General features: G+C 39.4%; 1 protein-coding gene and 1 long non-coding RNA gene across 4 annotated transcripts in view; one reads left to right on the forward strand and one right to left on the reverse strand.

Annotated features, from left to right (window-relative positions):
- LOC129746414 (fibroblast growth factor receptor-like 1) overlaps window positions 1–13,291 on the reverse strand; it is a 38,102-nt gene that overhangs the window by 4,985 nt on the left and 19,826 nt on the right. The window lies entirely within an intron of this gene.
- LOC129746435 (uncharacterized) lies at window positions 3,539–4,274 on the forward strand. Its single transcript, XR_008737301.1, has 3 exons — window positions 3,539–3,630; window positions 3,707–3,883; window positions 4,012–4,274. It is a non-coding gene; the product is annotated as an uncharacterized LOC129746435 (long non-coding RNA).

Genomic DNA, 13,291 nt, shown 5'->3' on the forward strand with positions numbered 1-13,291 from the left:
CAACGGCTAGGCTATAGAGGAGAAACCTATAATCACATAGCGTTCTCTCTGCCTGAGCTGCCCTCAAGGATGAAACCCACTTTATTGCAGCCAACAGCAACCGGTGACAGAAACGAGCGGGAGCTGGGCCACCAGGATACGAAACAGAAATCCCGAAAATCCCTACTTCACAGTTGAGATGAACGAACTGTGGCAGATTTATGTGCTGTTGCTAATCTTGCTTTGTTTGTGCCATTTCGTAGTGTTATTTTGGCTGAATGTTTGAAGCAGCATTTTATTTCGGGAACAAAAATTAGAAAATCCAGTTACATGAACGGAAGATTATATTGGTCTCACAAAAAGCGAAACCCAGTTTAAGCAGTGAGTGAAAAATATTTATTTAAGAAAAAAGGAAAGAATACATCAATTTAATAACCTAATGGTTTTTTTTAAATTCTTTATTTGAAACCTTTAACGTGCTTTAACCTAGTGTTAACCGTAATCTTTGCAGATTCATAAAAATTTCTCCAAATTTTCAATCAAATTATTCTCAGCAGGTACATTTGTAAAAAAATCGCTGATACCTACACTCAACCCTAAAAATCGACGCCAGGCACGGTCAGCATAGTCAAGAAGGCAGCATTAGCTTAAATTGTTCAACGAAACACTCATTTCGATGTCATCTGGACCATAGCGTGGTGTCTCTACGTAGTAGCTGGTTCAACACCACGTAAAATCAATTTAAAAACCATTGAGAGGAACTTTGGGGTCTCTTTTCTATACAATCAAGGATATAGTTCGGGTTAGCTGGCACCGGGTGGTGTTTTGCCGGTGAGGACTTGTCGAATTTTTGAGAAAAAAATTGAAACAACTTAATAAACGTTTCTTTTCCGATCGTGAACTTTATTAAATTGCTTTACTGACATAACATTGGATGGAAGACATCTTTAAACAGGGCACGAGTTATATCTTGTTTCATAGAATTCAAGGCTCGACGGCATTCCAATGGACATGCTTAGATGATCTTGCTATTTTTTTCTTTTTTCTAGGATTTCAACTCTCGATTTATCCATCCACCAATGATCTTGCTGCGGATTCCTGGCTCGAAGACCTTCCGACAGATTCCTGGCTCAACGGCCGTTCACTGCATTCCTGGACGAATCACTTACCGCTGTGAGTCTTGGCTTGACATCTGTTTAATAGTTTTTAATGGATTCACGGCTCTATGGCTGCACTACTGTCACTGAACGGGCCTAGGGTAGTGGTGATTTGGGCAGAGAGCCAAGCCGAGAGCCAAAATAATGATGCGTGTCGTGACTAGCAAACGCGAACTACTATCAAGGGGTGGGGGTGGGGAGGGTTTTTCTATTTTTGTGACAATTTGTGACATGTGGGGGAGGGGGGGGTCAACTTGAGCGTGACATTACTTATCATTACAAAAAAAAGATAACAGCAATAGCAAATAATTTTAACTTAAACTCAATAAAATTATAATGTTCAAAATTCGAATCATGTTTTACTGACATTACAAGGTTTCTGTTGATATAAGTTTTATATGAAATTCATAATAATTCAAACGACTTAGATAGATTTTACTTTTGGAGTGTCAAAAAGTCGAAAAAGGTTAGTTTTTATGTTCAGGCTTGCAGGGTTCGTCCATAAAAAAAGTAGAGATACAATATTAAAGAATTTTTGAATTCATTTAGGGTCCCCGAAGAAATTTTTGTATTTTGAAGCTTCTGAAAAAAGTTACAAGCCTTCAAAATTGCAATAGTGTCAAAATGACACTCTAATGCGGATGAAGGTTAAGTGAATTTCAATAAAAAAAATTTGATACTGAAAAGCACTTGTTTTGCATAATACAATGATTTAATTAGGTTTTGTTTTGCTCTGGCAAATTCTAGCATGAACAGGCGTATTGAGTCGCTCAAATTTCGTTAAAGTTTTTGAAGCTGATAAATAAAAATTGTTTGATTAATGGTTGTTCTAAAAATAGCCTAAATAACAGATTTAGATTTTGGGAAGTTCCCATGGACCGAACAACATTTTTATATAGTTCAAAGTTTATATTTACGACAGAGTTGACAGACTGGTATTGAATAATCTAGCTGTTGAATTCGATTTCGATGTTTACTTTTGAATCTGAAGCAATTAACTCAGAAGACTTAAATTTAGCACCTAAAAAACTGAGTTACATGACTCGCTACAGGAAACCGATCATCTAAAGTGAAAATTTGAACGATTACAAGTCTTTTCATCAATTGCTGGCTTTTTGCCGAACGGCCGAAAAATCGATACAGAAAACGATACAGCGAATTTCAGTCTTCCTCCCCCAGCTGCAAATTAAAAGCGGGAAAGCTACCGAAAATTAAAACATCATGAAAAACCCATGAATTTCATTTTCACTCTACCGTGGATTTTATGGTTGACATAACCCAACAAAAACTTTTTGCTGCATAAACGCTGAAAAATATTGTGGTTCAATTTTTAATTAGCAATCTGGCTGAAAGAAGGCCTCAAAAATTCAATAATTCACGTGTCTTCAGCCTTTAATCATCTTGATCTGGAGAAGTTATTCAGCAAACGTCTTTAAACCACTGATCATACTGACAGGACACTTAGAACAAAAATTCGATCATTTTCTGGCTAATTTTTTTCGTCAAATTTAGCTGGTTCGCAATACCGACGGTAGGTGACGAAGCTACCATTTTTCCGATACAAATGCCCTGAAGGAAAAATATACATTTTAAGATCGATTTTATCGTCTGAATGGCCCATTTTTTTCGAAAGTTGGGTGGCAAATCGATCGATGCACACTCTGAAATCGATATTGCGTACGGTTGGAAAAATTATCCAACAAACGAAATCGAGTGTCCAGTCAGTATGGTTAGTGATTAAACGTCAATTGACGGATCAACCCAAAAAAAAAGTCCAATGTCTGTCTGTCAGATGTTTCGCACCCACCAGTGTTCCGAAAATCACTCATTTTCAATTAATGTTCCTGATTGCACTTCGCAACTGAACGTACAGCGATCGGGTTTTGTTATTGATTGCTACTGGACTTATCCGATCATCGATCGTTCTATTCATCGTTCAAATACAGATCACCTCACACGATGCTAGCTGTCAAAACAGTGCAGCACTATCATCAGATTGGAATCTCACCATTGAGCGATGCATACGGCGAATCATGTTGGGCTAGGATCAGGAGTGAATGGTTCAGGCAGTCAGCGAGTGATAAATCCCGAATAGCAAAGACCGTGGTATTTAATATGACCGAACAATGATTTTCAATATACCAATAAACTTCATCGTTATTTCTCAATATTTAACAACCGCTTTTAATTTTGAAATCACCATATTTTTTTAGGTCACCATGAAGTTTATCGTTAGTTAAAAATCCTTCATAGTTGTCGAAAATACCAGAAGCACAGTATCACAATAATTTTCTTGTGATCTAAATTGTTACTGTGTACTTCATGGTAAAATCATAATCCAAACCAAAACGAACGTTGGTAAACTTTTGCCTTTTCTACCTATTCTCAATTTATCGTGTAGAGATTTTGTTTTCAATGTGCGCCATTTTTGCAAACAAACAATTTTGCGATAAATTCTTTATGCGGTCGAGAAGACCCTTAAATATCTGGGATGGTGAGTACCATATAAAGTGATTATGTTTTTTCGAAACTGTATTTTGTTCATATTTAAATTCAAATTATTTCTCTAGATGATCTTCCACGACTCCGGCAATTATCCGGAGATTACCTCCCGATCGGCGGTAACGGCGGTGAAAAAGCCGTCGGAAAGGTGCTGTGACCTTCGATATACGAAGAGGGCGGTCACCGGAAGATGATTCGCAACAAGCTGTTGATATCGGGAAGTCCAACAAGACCAGGAGCCTGTTGTAAGTATTTTTTTAGTTTTTCTCATCGGAGCAAGCAAAAATGCTGCATAATTACTTGAACCGTGCGAATGAAAATCAAATAACGCTTGAATTTCCAGTATTATCATATTTGTTTCCTATTTTCTTAGGTCTGGCGGATTTGGTATATGAAAAGCGGCTTCCGGTCCACCATGTCGTCCAAGAACTTTGTCATCACGCACCACTCGCAGCAGGTCGGTCGGAGCTGCCCTCGCAGCCAATCGAGTAACCATCACCTACACCGAGGCCGTCGTCATGAGCGAGCATAAGCCTCGGGAACTGGAATCAGAAAATAAATGCTACCGCAGGCGTAGCCCGGATTCCGTTAGAGCTTTTCTAAAATTGTGAAAAAAGTGTAAAAGTGAAAATTTGTTAAAAGAAAAATTAATGTGAAAATGATAGTGCTTTAAAACCTTAATAAAGGGTGTTCATTTGAATGGTTTATTTTTCTTTTTTGTTCAAGTGGCTCGCAATAAAAATTAATCAGTTTGTTAAAGTTATTCTTTGTTTTAAGGAATATTATTCTTCATTGATCGTACTTTGTAATAAACGTATGACAAGTTTATTAAAAGCGCGACTAAAGATGAATAATATTCCTTAAAACAAGGGATAACTTTAACAAACTGATTAATTTTGATTAAATTATTTTGATTAAAAAAAATGAATATCATGCAAATATCGTGATTTTCATCTTTGTAGAAACGATGAAAATACTATCAAAGACAGTAAATTTCACGGTTCTCATTAGAAAAACTGGAAGGTGTAATAACCATGAAATAAATAGTTTTGTGTTTTCAAATGTATGGAAAAAAGTTTATTTTTTCATGGTTAAGTTGCTTAACAACCCCCCTTTTTCATGGTAATTTTTGCCAGAACCATGAATTTCATTGTCAAAAACGTTGAAGTTCACAGTGCATTCAAGGTTTCACAACCATGATATATTATGTGTCGACCATATAATACATGGTAGAGTGAAAATGAAATTCATGGTTTTTTCACCTTACTTTTCTATTCGGGATGTAACCGATCATTAGCAAATGTTGTTTGATTTTAAACATAGCCAATTAATACATGGTCACTTCCGCCGTCTTTTCAATTTCTAATCAGCCAGGCGGATACTGCACACTCATTTGGGGGAACACTTGAACAGTTGTAAAATTGACCCATTATTGCGAACCTCCAGGATCTGTCAAATAAGGGGTCATTTTTTTACTTCAATATTACACATTTTTTGGAAAAGCCCGAGTACGCTTCAAGACGGGTAGTTTTCAATCTTGTGAAAATATCGCCGTCACCTGAGAAGCAAAAGTTGTTGGCAACGGCGGATTGTAGTAAGTGTTATTTTCTTATGTTTTGTGTTCTGATTTAATAAAATAAGTTTTCATTTACAGGGCCGGACATGGAAATATGGCAGAAACTTTCGAACGTTCATTGCTGGCAAGACGAAAGTGGAAATGATGCAAAAAAAAAATGGCAATTTAAGATCTCCTGAAAAAATACGATTCATCTAATTGGTTTGAATTTCTTGCAGATTTCACCATCCTGTTGCCTGCGATGTTTTGCTGCTGCAGTTTAAATTTCATCTTCAAAAAAGTGTGTAAAAGTGTTTAAATATTTGTGATTATTGAATAAAATATTTTATATTTGATAAATCCAACTTGCTCTCGATTTTACTTTTTTGCATGCAACATTTCATGTCACACAAAAAACTGCTCACATCCCCACCGAGTGGGCAAGCGTTTGAAATAATGTGTAAATTTGACACGACGATATGACGTACAGCCTATGTACCCTATAAAGGGTACAAGGCCTGTACACCAAAAAGGAGTTAACCCAGTCTTATCCGATAACGGGTCAAAACTACACTATAAGGGGTTGCGCCAGATGAGTGTGTGAGTGAATGACATTCAGAATGGATCAGTTGGTATCTCACTCATTTCCGATACGCGTTGTTTGCAAACCCGATGATTCTGAGTAGAGCGCTGATCGAGATTGCATAGCAGTCGGGCGAAGCATGTTACATTTAATATTTTCGTTATTTATTCCGATACGATATTTGAGCGAATTTGCAAACATTTAAATTTAACCCATTCCCCATCAACAAATTAGTAGCGTGCATAAGATTTAGCGCGAATCACCCCTCGCAAAATAAACAAATGAGAAAAACGAGTCGCGAAAAGCTACCAGGAACGCTCAACGTGAAATCATTTAAGTTTGGCAAGTTGGCATTATTGTCCTGTCAAATAAGCACTTCCGGAAAAAGAAGATAGAAGTGTGCAGTGCGAAAGGGGCATCGTCCCGGAAAAAAAGTCCGCGCGATAAGAAAAGGTAAGCTACAGAATCAGCAACTGGCAGCCAGCTAAAAAATCGTCACCTTTAATCTAGATTTCGCTGATTTCGCTCCACCACAAAGCGTAACGATACCGGGCCGCCAGCACCTGAAACGTGCGCAGGAAGATTGGGACAGCGGGAAAGAGGATTGCTCATCCGCATGCGATTTCCTCCATCACAAACAGAAGAGGAGAATATCCAAGGTAAGCGGACAAAATCAACGCCTTCAAAGCACCAACTAATTGCTTCTCATCCACCGCGCTACAGGGCCATTAGCACCCAAAACAGGCGTGAGAGCTAGAAGGAACTCCGCAGATCCGCATGCAATCTTCTCTGTCATACAACGAGGCGGAAAAAACACTATAGGTGAGCGGAATTTAAAAAGAACCGCATAGAAGCAACAACATTAAATTTTCGCAACACAACAGGGCCGAAAACATCTGGTATCGGGGCTTCTAGCATTCGAAGTCTGCACGCCAAGAGCAGAGAAATCCGGAGCTACTGTGGTGAAAGTCGATCATCGATATCGATTTCTGAAATCGCGAAGGACTCAAGAATAGCGAAGGTAAGCAGAAAAAGAAAACTGCCAATTAAGGAGTAGATGCTAATCAAATCCCAACCCTCAGATATCGCCTCACTATCCACCACCAAAGAAAGGATTGAGACGGAAAAGCGATAGAGGAAGTTCGGTAGAAGAGCTAACCAAATCAAAAGGGTCGTCAGCGTAAGTAAAACCCCCTTTTGATCACATTCTCTGGCCTAACCGGAATTCTTATTCCACCAGGACCCTTTTTTATTCTATCGGTGATTTCTCCAAACTTGTTCGGAGCGCCATCTGGTGGTGGGTTGAACTGCCCTTCGTTTGGTGGAATCGAGAATTTTTGGATCTATTCCGAAACGCTTCAAAGAACACCTTTCAAGGAACATTTCGGTGTTTCTGCCTTGCTACGTTGCTGTTTTGGAACGCCCCGCACTTAAGCGGAACTGCATGGAACGTGCTCAAGGCACTGGTGGAATATTTTTCCAAGCGAAGCAGAAGGTGGAAGTGCCACTTCATCTCGGAAAGGCGCGATCAAGCAGCTGTGCAGATTGTCAGACTTCAGCATCGACTGGAATCAGTCGCATCATCCGGAAGGAAGCGCTCTCTCGGAGAATCGATCTAACATTCTTTTCTTCGTCTGGCAAAAGGCGATCTTCTCGAGTTTGCATGCCCATCGTGCAAGCGTGCGCTCCATTTCCTTGTCACGGAGCTGTAATAACAGAAGCAGAAAGATCTCTGGGCATTGTTTGTGGCTGGCCATTCCGATTCAGCACACCATCGGCGCTGAGGAACGCTTACCGGCCGAGTATCGTCGCAGTACAACTACAAGCAATTTTGGAATCCGGTGCACATTGTCGGAGTTGTCCGCTACCAGGTTGTCGGAGTTGCGTAAGACAAACGGTGGCGCAAATTGGCAACCAGCGGAAACTACAGAGTAGTTCAACAAGAAGGATAGGATTGCACCTACAGGACGTTGTGCTCACTTCTCATCGGTCTGCAGCAGAAAAGGAAAGCAAGTGTGTGTTAGTCCGAGTGTTCTACGGGATAGTGTCGTGTCATCCGCTGAATTGCAGCGTGCGCAGGGCGAGTGGCGTAGCCATCGCGGTGCGTCTCGGACACACCCAGGGAGGTGTGCACTCATTCATCTTCGGGACAACATTCCCAATGCAGAGTCCAGTGAGGTCGGAAGCAGAGTGCAAGCCGTTCAAGCAGGGAAGCGTGAACATGAGTGAACCATGCTACTGCAACACAACACACGTTAAGGCCAACAGGATGAGTAAATTGAATTAGCACGTAAGTCGCACTATATCATTGTTAATGGGGGGAAAATAATAAAATGGGTTACCCAAAATTATGCAACGATTGTTAATGTTGCTTCACCATAAGTTTGCAAAATTTCATTAGTTTTACTTGGTGGCGTCGACCCCAGTAACATAACGTCACAAGCAGTTGCGAGAGGCGCTATCCCATTATACAATCAGAATGTATCCAACAGGAAACGCATCCTAAGTGTTTATTTTGATTGATTTTCGGAACATTGGCACCCACTCTTTCCCCTCCTTGTTGTTTTTTTTTCGTTTCAATTACCCCGAACTTTAAATCTCCAGCTTGTTGGTCGCATGCCGCAGTACGCAGAACCAAATCATGAAGTCTGCGGCGGGATGATAATTTGTCGATCTTAAGCGACCAAAATGCCTCTTCAGTTAAAATTTGAGCTAAATTAGAATTCATAAAAAATGTCATTGAATAATGAAAACAAAAATTCCCCTCTCATTTCAATCAAGCCGCCATCATGCAGGGCAGTTTTACCACAGTTCAAAGTCTGTCAAATTCCAATGGCAGCGAATGGTTGAACAAAGGCTGAAAAAGTGTTATGGAAGCAACTCTTCAACTGAGACTGAGACTTCTTTAAACGCTGAAACATGGTTACAGTTTGTCTTTATTCAACCAGTAATCTGAAGCAGCAATTAGGCTTTAGCTCAGCTTTTGTTCAGCAAATTGCCATTCTTAGAGCACCAGTACCGGTAAGTGCTATCCCAGGTGTTAACCCGAGACACATTCTAGGTCTTATTTTAACTTTAGCAGCTCATTTGCGCACCGATAAGTGCTAAACTGGTTTCCATTTTTGCCACTGGTGACGCTCCGATAGGTGTTGTTGTTGTTTGTTGCTGTTTTCTTTTGTAATTTTTCCCTAGACACTTTAGCACCTGTCAAATCAGGAGCTGGTCGGTATTCAAATATGGCTCCTGGCTTGCTTTTTTAACACCCAGGAGCAAGATAACACCTGGTTTGAAACCTTGCGGTGCGCCGTCTAAGTGTCAAAATGGGGTGTTATTATAGCTTTGACACCTGACCGCTGCTGATACTCTTAGAGCATCAGTACCGGTAAGTGCTATCCCAGGTGTTAACCCGGGACACATTCTCGGTCTTATTTTAGCTTTGACAGCTCATTTGCGCACTGGTAAGTGCTAAACTGGTTCCCATTTTTGCCACTGGTGACGCATCGATAGGTGTTGTTGTTGTTTGTTGCTATTTTCTTTTGTAAATTTTCCCCAGACACTTTAGCACCTGTCAAATCAGGAGCTGGTCGGTATTCATATTTGACTCCTGGCTCGCTTTTTTAACACCCAGGAGCAAGATAACACCTGGTTTGAAACCTTGCGGTGCGCCGTCGAAGTGTCAAAATGGAGTGTTATTATACCTTTGACACCTGACCGCTGCTGATACTCTTAAACAGCCAAAATGTTTATTGGGTATGAATATCACGATGTATGAAACCATAAATTCACTGTCAAACTCATTGTTTTCGACCATGGTATTCATGGTTTTGGCCAAAATTACCATGAGAAAGGGGGTTGTTAAGCAACTTAACAATGAAAAAATCAACTTTTTCCATACATTTCAGAACACAAAACTATAAAATTTATGGTTATTACATCTTCTAGTTTTTCTCAAGAAAACGATGAAATTCAGTGTTTTTTCATCGAATTTCATTGAATGTTCTTTGTCGCAAGGAAGATGAAATTCTATATGTTAATTCGTGATCTCAAGATAAAATATCCGTGTTAATTTCTCGTTTATGAAAAATTTATTTATTTTGTTTTATAACTATTTTTTCATTATTGGAAATCACTCATTATGAATCACTTCATGAAAAAATTTATTCGGATGCTGCCATACTATCGTTTCCCACCAGCTGGGTTAGCCTCAAACTCTACGGGATGCCGGCTTTCCTTGTGAACGCTATTTGTCGCTAGAAATGATAAATTAAAAGATTAATTATGTTCTTTTTCTTTCAAGCTCCGATGCAACTTACCTTTGTGCTCATTTTGATGAATATTTTCATTTTAAAAACTCCGAAATTTTTTTCTGCCCGATCGAAACTTTTTGAGAACAAAAACAAAGTGCCTCGACCGGCCGTGACTGTCAAAACATTGCCCTTCACGAAAATATGGAAGTGCATAAATTTTTCAAATATTCAAGCTTGGATGGTGTTATTACGGTTATTACCATGAATAACGTGGTCACACTCAAAATCCCTGGAAAATGAATGTAATACCATGGTTTTGGCTATTCGGGCTAGAAGCGAAACATAAGGTTAAGTTCTAAACAGTAGGTGAACTGCGAAACGCAAAACACATAGTTTTTTTTTAAGTTGAATTGTATCGCTAAATGTTTGTGCTAGTCATCAGTAAAACTTTGTGCATTGGTACAGCAGTGAGCTGAGGTGAAATTCACTACATCCCAGCTAAGGTAGGCCATCAGCAGGTAGATTTGTACCTGTTCTAGTTTAACATTATTCGAAATAAGACTAAACAGCTCCTGATAAAACGGTGGTGAGAAATATTTAGAAAAAATTTTGAAGTTCGTTCTAAATGTACATTTTAGTGAAAGTTCAGGTGAAAAGCGGAGGCACAAAGCTGAAAACTTCAGACAAAAGGTTACGAATTGAAAGGCTACTGAACGTAAGATATAAAGAACAATAATTTCTTCACAGACAAACAGACATGACACTCCGAAGAAAAACGCTCACATTTTTCGCAAAACTGCTTGCATTTCCATCTGGTGTAGACATTGCCTATTACGACAAAATGCAGCCATGAACCGGTTAGGAAAATTTTAAATCATCATGATACCCATGAAATCAAACTTTTCATTTAATATTGTAAACAAACAGACTGGTCTAAATTATTGTTGAAATCATAAGTTCAATTTAGAAACATAAGAAAACCTTATGGTGCTCGGAAAAAATGCTAGAAAGTGCTGAAGCCATTAATAAAATATTGACGAAAATGCGATTCTTTAAATTACACCGAGTGACGGCAAATTGAAAAAAAGTTTCCTCATTCTTCCTGCACTTTGGGTATCGAGGTTTTTTTACATAAGGAGTTTCCGCTTTCTATATAGACCTAGGGACACCCAGCGATTCTCAGATCATCATCATCGGATCATCAAATATTCCGACAAAATTCGCATTAGAAAATGTAACGTAGCGCATGACTATTGAGCACTGAGTCGCCTTCAAATGATCCCTTCTTAAGTTAAAAACGACATTTTTTGTCATGATTCTGTATTTGTTTGTTAATCATTCTCTTTTTGGGCAGCAGCTTAATCAACAGGAAAAGCCACTTGAACGTTGAGTTTAGTCATGTGCCTTAAAAGTAAATAAACACAGCCTTACAGAAAAGGTATTTGATTGTAGTTTATTTCAACAAATTTAATTTTTTTTATTTGCATTAGAAACATTGCTTCACATTAGTTGCAGCCAAATGATATGGATATGAAAAAACCGGATTTGTTCCTTATTATAATCCTTTTTTTCTTGGGCTAAAATATCTGATACTGCTATCCTATTCTTTCTTCCACTCTTACCGATAAGCCACAAGTAACTTGTTCATACATTCGGTAATTTCTCCAGATTTCAGAACAAAGTTAATTATCGTTTGTTGTGAAACCCAAAGGGACACTGCAGCAGCAACTCTTTCAGTACCACCTCTTTCGCATAGAAACACGATCCGCTTGAATGGGACACGGACACAGGAAGTGGAGTATATACGAAGTCTTTTTAAAATTTTAAACTAAAAAACTGCAGATTTGTTGATTTAAGTACTACGTAGTTTGTTTACTTTCAAGTATGATGGGTGCAAAGCTCCTTGGGAATATTAAAAACAAACAGCTACTATGATGGGAAAGTTTAATTTTCAGATCAGTGCACCCTGGTGGCGACATTGCCTAGCTTTGAGAAATCTTGAACCGGTTTGCGAAAACCGGAAACAGAGTGTCCCGTCTGTTTATCTGTGATTTCTTCATGATTTGTTGATCGAATTGTACCCGTAAGAATGTAAAGCGCACCCAACTTCCAACGAATAAAGGAGTGTTACAAGTTCGGAAAAAAACAATAACTACAATAACAATAAAACAATACTCTTCCCGTACCAACGGGAATGTTTGTAAGGGTCAATCGCACTACTTTTGGATCAATCCTAATTCCAGTTTTACAATGCAATTTTTAAAACTGGTATAAAACATGATTCGGATTACCGACGCAAGGGTGTTTGGTCGAAATTTGAGTCTCACCACGTCATCTAGGGCATGTTTAGCCGCCCTAGGGCATGTTTAGCCGCCCTTGTCTAAATGGCCGGTTTGAACCTAAATTTCGGGCAAATACTGTGCACCGGTGCGGTCTAAATTTGGTTTCATACTTTGGAACTGGTACATTTTTAATAAGAATTTGACACAGTTGTATCCGTTGTCCAAACAGCCGGTTTAGGCCCAAATTCCGGCCGAAGAAACGCATCCGTGGTTCATTATACCAGCTTTAACTCAACTTTTTTGGAACCGGTATAAGGATTAGTCAAACCGTAAGACGCAGTTCTAAACCGTTTGACAGTTAATGGAACACGAGTGCAGTTGCTAGTTTTTTCATTGGATAGAATCTAATTTCTTTGGTTCAATTCTTGTATAAATTAGACCCAAGAACATACCACGGATACAGGTGCTCTAATGAGTTCAATTAGTTTGAAATATAAATAGACAATAAATTGGTTGTACCGACAACGTTCAATGTTGCCTCTTCATTCCTTTCGGAAGCTCCAGCCGATGCGGAAACTGCTTTGTACTTGACTGAATATTGGCGGCGAGGTAATGGTGGTGCTATATGGAGTCCCAAATGCGATATGAAAAGCGATGAAGGCCTGCCGTGTCCCTCAAAGCATATCCCCCCTCCAAAAAAAGCAAACAAAGCCATTGTCCCAAGTCGCAAAGATGATGAGGCGAGGAAAGCTCCTTTCGTGATGTTGCACTATACTCTATACACCGTTGTCGGTGTGTGGCTGGCCATCCGCCTTACACTTCCGGTTGTATCGCTATCGAAAACCTAAACCTGGAGCCTCATCGTTCTGTTTGGGTTGGTTCGTAAGTATTAGTACCGGCACCACAGTGAACGAGGTGGTCCCACCGGCTTTTCCGGCTCTTAGTTCGTTCAGCCCTGCCTGGGTGTAGCCAGTTCCATCATCAGC

The sequence above is a fragment of the Uranotaenia lowii genome, chromosome 1 (genome assembly GCF_029784155.1).
Source record: "Uranotaenia lowii strain MFRU-FL chromosome 1, ASM2978415v1, whole genome shotgun sequence".
Classification (NCBI taxonomy): domain Eukaryota; kingdom Metazoa; phylum Arthropoda; class Insecta; order Diptera; family Culicidae; genus Uranotaenia; species Uranotaenia lowii.